Source organism: Humulus lupulus, chromosome 6, assembly GCF_963169125.1.
Source record: "Humulus lupulus chromosome 6, drHumLupu1.1, whole genome shotgun sequence".
Lineage (NCBI taxonomy): Eukaryota > Viridiplantae > Streptophyta > Magnoliopsida > Rosales > Cannabaceae > Humulus > Humulus lupulus.
The window spans coordinates 19,720,119-19,728,464 of record NC_084798.1 but is presented as its reverse complement, the minus strand read 5'-3'; positions in this window follow the sequence as shown (position 1 = coordinate 19,728,464).

Below are 8,346 nucleotides of genomic sequence, written 5' to 3'. Positions count from 1 at the left end.
TAGCCAATGAAAACACAAGCACTATCCCGAGGAGAAAATTTGTGCCTTTTACTAGTTAAAGTGGAGGCATAAGCAAGACAACCATAATTTCTTAAATGTTCATAAGAAGGAGCTTTACGATACAACATTTCAAAGGAAGTTTTAAACTGAAATACAGCTGAAGGAGTTCTATTGATAAGGTAAACAATTGTATGTATCATGTAACTCCAATAAGGTAAAGCAATATGAGATTGAAAAGCAAGAGCTCTAGCAACCTTTAATATGTGCTGGTGCTTTCTTTCGACAACTGAATTTTGTTCAGGTCGTTCTACACAAGAATGAAATAATTGGATACCTTTAATGGCATAAAAAGAAGTCAAGTTCAATTCTTTTGCATTATCACATCTAATGGCCTTTATAGTAGCTGAAAATTGAGTGGAAATAAATGAAAACAACTGAGGTATGATCAGTTGAACATCAGATTTACTCTTTAGCATGTATACCCACGTGAATCTAGTGTTACCATCAACAATAGTTAGAAAAAATTTGAAACCTTCTATGCTAACAATGTGAAAAGGACCCCATATATCCATATGAATAAGGTCTAAAGGAGCAGGTGCCCTGTTTTGTGGAGATATAAAGGGTAATTTTCTTTGTTTAGCTAAGTGACAAATATTGCAAGGAGAAGGTAAAGCAGAAGGTAAAAAGTTCAAATCTTTATTGAGTGAATTTGTAACAAACAATGAAGGATGTCCAAGGCGAGTATGCCATTTATGAACGTCTTTACATGAGGTTTGAGAGTTTACAGATGAACAAGAAAACAAAAAATGAGGATGCTGATGCAAGAAGTATAAATGACCAATCCTTTCAGCAATCCCAATCATCTTGTTCAGAGGTAGTGCCTGTATAGAGCAATTAGATGAAGAAAAGAAAATTGAGTAATCATTAGATGTTAATAAAGCAGAAACTGAGAGCAAGTTGTACTTGAATGTTGGTACATATAAAACATTATGTAATTTCATATGCTCATTTAGGTGGACAGTACCAGATTTTTTAACACTAATTTTGAAGCCATTTGGTAAGATAATTGAGTTAGCAATAGTAGTGGAATGAAAAAAAGAGAAACAATTTATATCATAACAAATGTGATGAGTGGCTCCACTGTCGATAATCCAAAGTAAATTGGAGAAACGGATGGAGTTACCAGTAAAATTCGACACCAGAGGTTGAGTGGTTGCCACAAAGGAATTGTTGTGTTGTAATTGCTGACTCAAAAGAGATATTAAGCTCTGAATGGATGCATTAGAAGGAAGGATGGGGTCATGTGTGGGAGAGGCAGTTGCTTGGTGAACAGAAGGTCTGTGGGATTGTTGAGCATTTTGAGAATGATGAAGTCTTTGAGGAGTGTCGGATTTTCTTTGAGTAGCACAACCAGGTGGAAAGCCATGAAGAAAATAGCATTTCTCTATGAGATGACCTAGTTTTTGGCAATGGGTGCAGATGGGACGTAGCTTCTTAACACGGGGTGGAAGGTGGTTTGGGAGAAGAGGATTAGGAACCTGATTTGTTGGGGGATTGGGTATCTGATTTGTGGTAGATGTAGCAATTATATTGGGATTTATAGAAGGACCAAGATTCCTTTGTCTTTCTTCTAGTATAATCATAGAAAATACTTTGGACAAGGAAGGTAATGGGTCAATCAACAAAACTTGAGCCCTAACAGCATGATATGATTCATTAAGACCAGTAAGAAATTGCAAAACCTGTTCTTGATTGTGAGAATCAAGATTAGCGGCAGCAGCAGCACAAGTGCAAGGAGTTCTTGGGAAAATTTCATTAATTTCATCCCATATAGCCTTCAACTTGGTGAAATATGAGCTAACTGAATCATCACCTTGATGGAGACGGATGAGGGTCTGTCGAAGTTCAAAAAGTCGTGGCCCATTCCCTTGATTAAACCGATTGTTTAGTTCCACCTACATAGCAGCTGCAGAATTCAAGAACATGATACTACTCTTGATATCTGGGGAGACCGAATGAATGATCCAAGACATGATCATCTGATTGCAGCGTTGCCAGGAATTGAAATGGGGATCATCGGGGGAGGGTTAGGGAAGAGATCCATTGAAGAAATTTGATTTATTCTTTGCTTCAATCGATATCATGAAGTTCTGACGCCACTGTTGAAAGTTCTTGTCCGTTAATGGGGGTGAGGCAAGAATGAGGCCCGGATGATCTCCATTACCCAAGAAATATGTATTATTGGCATCTTCAAGTGGAGTACGATTAAGATTTTCTAATGGAGCGAATCGATTTGAAGCAGAGTTGTGTCCACCATTGTTGTTGGAGGTTGGAGCTTCAGGTATCTGGGACTGATGTTGAGCATCTTCAAGCGGTGTGTGAGGAGATTCTCTGAGGCTTGCAGAAGAGTTGTGTCGAGTGCGAGCCATGAGGTTGAGGTGTGTTCTCTGATACCATAACAGAAGGAGAAAAAGAAGTTGTTTTATTGAACTGTAAAACTCTATGTACACTAAACATGTGTCTTAGTTTATATATAGGCAGAAAACTAAACAAACAAAGCTGTAACAAACAGCAACTAAAACTAAAACTAACTAACAACATTTTTCTATTGTAATATATATTACTATTGGAGAAATCTTTATGAGGAATTAAAGTGTTTTTTTCTTTTAGGAAATAGAGTAATGTAATCAAAATGGTAACTAATGTGTACGCTTTGATTTAGAAAAAAAAATGGGTATAATAAAGTGGTAATTAAATTTTGAATGCTTGTTAAGTATGTTAATTAATTCAAGAATATGGGTATATTAAAATATGCATAACAAATTAGTAATTATTTTTAATATAATGTATGGGAGTGTAAATTTTCCAACTTCATTACAAAAATACGGTTTATTCTTTTTTCTCAACGAGCATCTACGAAAGAGAGAATTCGTAGAAGTCTCATTTTGGCAAAGAAAAGGGAAGAAGAAGTCGTAAGGTCTTGTTTTGGAAAGAAAAAGGGAAGAAATCGTAAAAATGTAATTTAAAGCTTAATGTTAACAGAAAAATAAATCTTAAAATTGGGTTTTTTTATTTTAAAAAAAAATCTTTATATTTTGGGTGATTCCTCTACAATATTTTATGATTGGTATATGATTTTTTTTTCATAAAGTATGTGCATTTGATACACCGGTAAAAAAGTTGAAGTCATTTTTTCCACTCTAGCAGCTTAAGCGTACCATCATTTATTACTTATTTGATTTCTCTTATAAGCTTATTTTATAAGTGCCACGTTTTGCTAAGTTTTTATTTTTGATTATAATTAAAAGTATAAAATAATTAAAAGTTGTGACTTATTTTTCTATTTTTTTAATGAAAAAGTTTTTTTCAAAGTGATATTAATAAAAAATAAAAAAATATATATTTTATGAGTAAATTATGAATGAATAATTAGCATTTTTGTCCCTCAAACTTATGACACTACCAGATCGTCTCCCTTAAAATATATGGCATGTTAAAAATTCCCCCAGAAATATATCAGTTACAGAAACCTAGTCCTTCCGTTAGGTTTCGTTCCATTTTGTCGTTTAAACACTGATGTGACATTGTAAATTCTAATAAATTAGTATTTTTGCCCTCTGAGCTTTGACTATTACTAAATCGTACCCTTTTTTATTAGAAAAATTAATTAAAAAATTTTAAAAATCTACTTTCTGTATTAATTATTTAAAAATTAATTCAAACCTAATAATTTTTTTTTAAATTTAAAAATTAAAATCAAAATAAAATTCAAACGAAAACATTAAAAAGAAAAGCGTTAAGTCTTTGAAAAAAAAATTTGTATTAGTTCAAATTTATAATAATTTAATTTATAAAAATCCAAAGTTAAATGAAACTAAAACTTAAATACCAAACTAAATAATTTTAAATTCAAAACCAAACTAAAACTTATATACATTATTTGTCAAAAAAAAAAACTATATATACATTCAAATTCAAATCACATTATATGTATATTATTTTTTTTTTTTAAAAAAAAATTATAAGAAAATAAAACGATTGAAGTCGGGCAACTCAAAACTCAACATGAAGTAATCGTTTCTTTTTAAGTTATAACAAAAATAAATAAGTTTCTAATATGGCTCTATTAAATTAATTAAGATTTTATTTATATTTAATTTGTTTATTTCATTCATATTTGATTTTTTATTATCTAGAGTGAATTTTAATTTGATATTTGATTTTTTTTATTTCATTCATATTTGTTAGATATTTGGTTTTTTTAAATCTAGAGTGAATTTTAAAGATTTTATTAGAGTTTAAATGACTTTTATTTAATTTTTTAATATTTCAATTAATATTTGAATTATTTTTATAAGAATTAATAAAAAAAATATTTTTAAATTATTTTTTTTTCAATAAAAGGAGACACAATTTTGTAGTAATCAAAGTTCAGGGGCAAAAATGTTAATTTTCTACATACGTGATTGACGTGACAATATCACATCAGAGTTTAAACGGAAATGGAACGGAAGCTAACAGAAGGATTATGTTTCTATAAATGGAAAAGTTCAGGGAGAATTTTTAATATGCCATATATTTTACGGAGTACGATCTGGTAGTGTCATAAGTTGGGAGACAAAAATGCTAATTATTCATTAGGAATTATGAAAATTATTTTAATTTATAAAACAACTTCTCAAAAATCTTTTTGGAAGAAAGTAGGGTCAGCTTCTCCCGAAAAGATTTCTAAATCAAAAAAGAGTTTTTTATTTTTTAACCAAACACCTCAAAAATAATTTTTTTAATTCTAGAAGGTAAAAAAGAGTTTATAGAAGCTTAACTAAACAGGGTTATTCTATTCCAAACTTCTTAGCTTCTACACTAAATTTGAAAGCCTTGTGATATTTTGTAGTTTCACAACTTTGTAGTTGTGACTCAATATTAGTGTATTTTGTCTTCACTTCATATTATCTAGGAATCAGTGTATTTCGCCCATGCAGGGTTAAGGATAAGTATAATGGAGCAGCTATTATTTAGGTAATTAGGTTTATGAGTTTTCGAACGAAAAAGACAGTGACTCAATATTTGTTTTAGGATTCTCTTGTATGTAATGTAAGTTTCATATTTGTGTATTTGTAACCCCGGAATTTTGAATTTTGAAAAGAAGTCTAAGAATTATAAATTACAAACTCAAAATTCTCTATTTTTTTATTTATTTATAAGGAATTCTAATTTATAAATTAAGGTTCTTATTCAATTTTAAATTACATCGGCAAAAACAAAAGGTGTAAGCAGAACTTATGTTAATACACCTTATTTTGCAGTAGAATTTACAAAGGGAAATTTGAGTTTTAATGCAATAAGTTACACTCCATTTGAAAAATACTCTATCCCTATAAGCCTCTCATTTTGGTGCTACTAATGCCGTTACTACCCAAAATACCCCTGGCATAATTTTCTCAAACTCTCCGTATTCTCTCCCAAAATACCCGAACCAAGCAAACTTTGAAATCGATAGGCCTCGATTGAATCCGCAGAACCCAACCTTCATTGTCTTCCACGACCACGAACAAGGGCTCCCAAAGGGTGACGATCGGAGAAGGGGAAGGAGAAAACGTCAAGCAAGCCGACCAAATTTTTAGGAAACAACCTCAAAGAAAGCGAAGGTGAGGGATTTCGTTTTTAATCTGCAATATGTGTATGTGCCTGATTTTTTTTGTTCATAGGATAGATCGGGGCTGACAATGAAGAAATCTGGGTTTTTTTTTTATATTTTCATGAAACTCGATAGAAATCGATAGTATAGGATGATGAATGGATTAGACTGTGCCTATCGAGGCCTCGATAGGAATCGATGGGACTCGATGATACAAGGCTTTGGAAATTTTAGAACCTACCTCGATAGGACTCGATGAGACACGGCTTTGGGAATTTTAGGACCCACCTCGATAGGAATCGATAGGACTCGATGGTACAAGGCTTTGGGAATTTTAGAACATACCTCGATATGAATCAATAGGACTCGATGATACACGCCTTTGGGATTTTTAGAACCCACCTCGATAGGAATCGATAGGACTAGACTTTGGTTTTTTTGCCTTACCTCGATAGGCCTCGATAATAACCCGATGATATTATTCTTTGTGATTTTGGAACCCACCTCGATAGACCTCGATTGTTTCTGCCTCGATAGTAACTGCCTTACCAGATTGTTTTACATTTTTAACATTTTGTTTGTTTATTTTTCCAGATGTCTGACCTTATTGTGCCGTTGGAGAAACACTTTCCTGGCCATGTCACTTATAGGGGTAGTGCCTACTTGGATACCCTTATAGAACAGTTTAAGAGGCATGGTCTTATTGAAAGGGCACAGGCATGCCCGTTGGGACAATTCTTCAAGGCAAAACCGTTTTGTTTTTCTGGGGTTCTGTTGCATCAGCTAATGTTGCGTAAGGTAGAAAGTAAGAAGCCTGAAGAGGGTCAGTTCTACCTGGGCAACACTCTGTGTAGATTTGGTATTCCAGAGTTTGCCCTAGTTACCGGGCTAAATTTTGGGAAATCACCGTCCCCAGATGAATTGAAAGAGCATCTTTCAAGTGATCGGATCATCCAGGAATATTTTAATGGTGATTCGAAGGTTAGTTTTGGTCAGTTGGAAGATGCATTGAAGGCCTCCACAAACCCAGAAGATGCATTTAAACTGGGTTTGTGCTATTTGATAGAGGGGGTACTGAATGCCCCAGAGAAGACAACAACGATATGGGGAGATTCCCTGAGGATGGTTGAGGATATTGATTAATTTTTCAAGTATCCTTGGGGGAAGTTGTCATTTAAGAAGGTTAGCAAAGGCCTTCAAAAGGACTTGAAGAAGCAATTGAAACACTATGAGGAGAAAAAGAAAGAGGGGTCAAGCAAAAAACAGAAGGAGGCGAAGTATAGTTTCAATTGCTATGCACCCACGCTTCTTTACTGGGCTTTTGAGGCCATGCTCTCGGGAGTAAGTTCGATGAGAACAGTGGGAATCAGATTCCAAGGATGCTTAGCTGGGCTACGAAGACTGATATCACTATTTTGACAGCTCTGTTGGTTCCTATATTCGCCAATCATCGAGTAAGTTCCATTTTATCTTGTTAAATGTCACAAATTAATTGATTAATGATGAGTCCGTTTTTAGCATAGTTTTAACATGTGTTTAGGGTAAGTTTGAGTCATTTTGGTGGAGTGTGTTGCGGTATTATGCTTGTTTTGGTATGTTTGCAGGAAATAGGAGAAGAAATCGTGAAGTTTGGGAAATGACTGAAAAAGTAGCTGAAATTGGGAAATTTTTGCTAAAAGTCGACAAGAAGAAAATTTAAGACTCATTTGTGGAGATAATTGGTAGATTTGGAGTTTGGAATCAAGATTTTGGAAGAATTAGAGGGGTTGCGGCGCTTGAATGGAGAGATGCGGCGCAAGGGCGAAACAGAGAAGGCAAATTCTGGGATTTTTGAAGGGCCGCGACGCCTGAAGGAAGCGCCGCGGCGCTCGCTGAAGTCAGAGAGGGATGCGCTGGGCATAGATGCGCACCACGGCGCTCGGATGCTAGGGCCGCGGCGCGTGTGGCTGAGCGTGATTTTCAGATTGTCGAATTTGTTAGATTTTTTAGGGTTTTGATTTAAATACGTTTTTAGAGTTAATTATTCTAGGCTATTGATAATTAGAAGAGGAGAGAAGTCATTAGGGAGAGAGGAGAACATTGAAGACCTAGAGTTTGATTTCTTATTCTCTTCTGTAATTTCTCTACTGATGTTTATGTTTATATTTAATTTGATTGATTTTATTATGTCTGCTTTGAACTAATCTTGTTATTAGGGTTTTAGTGGATTCTTCTTGAAACTTTTGATATCTTAATGAAATTTTCCTGAATTTCTTTCATCTGCTGTGGATTATTTATCATATGCTTAATGCTTGTGAATGTTTGATCATTATTTACATGTTTATATGATTTTAACCTAAACTCTGAAAAGAGAAGGGTAATTATGCTACAGATAAATAATCACAATTTTATATTAGACGAAAGTACTTTTATGAATGGTGTAGTTTAGGGATTATGCGTTTAAAGCCTGCAATATATTGATTCACCACAGAGACGTAGGAAATAGTATATTGTAGAGAATTATAGATCCTAACAAGACTATAATTTATAATTGTAATCTGCTACCACAATATACTTAAGAAATCTTGAGAATTGGTTAGAAATCATAAGTGGATGGTTGATGAAACTAAAGCCCTAACTTTTGCATCTATTTGAATTAAATCAAATTTCATCTTTGCATTTCTTTAAGTGCTTAGTAGTTTTCTTAATTTTTAGTAATAGTTATTTTA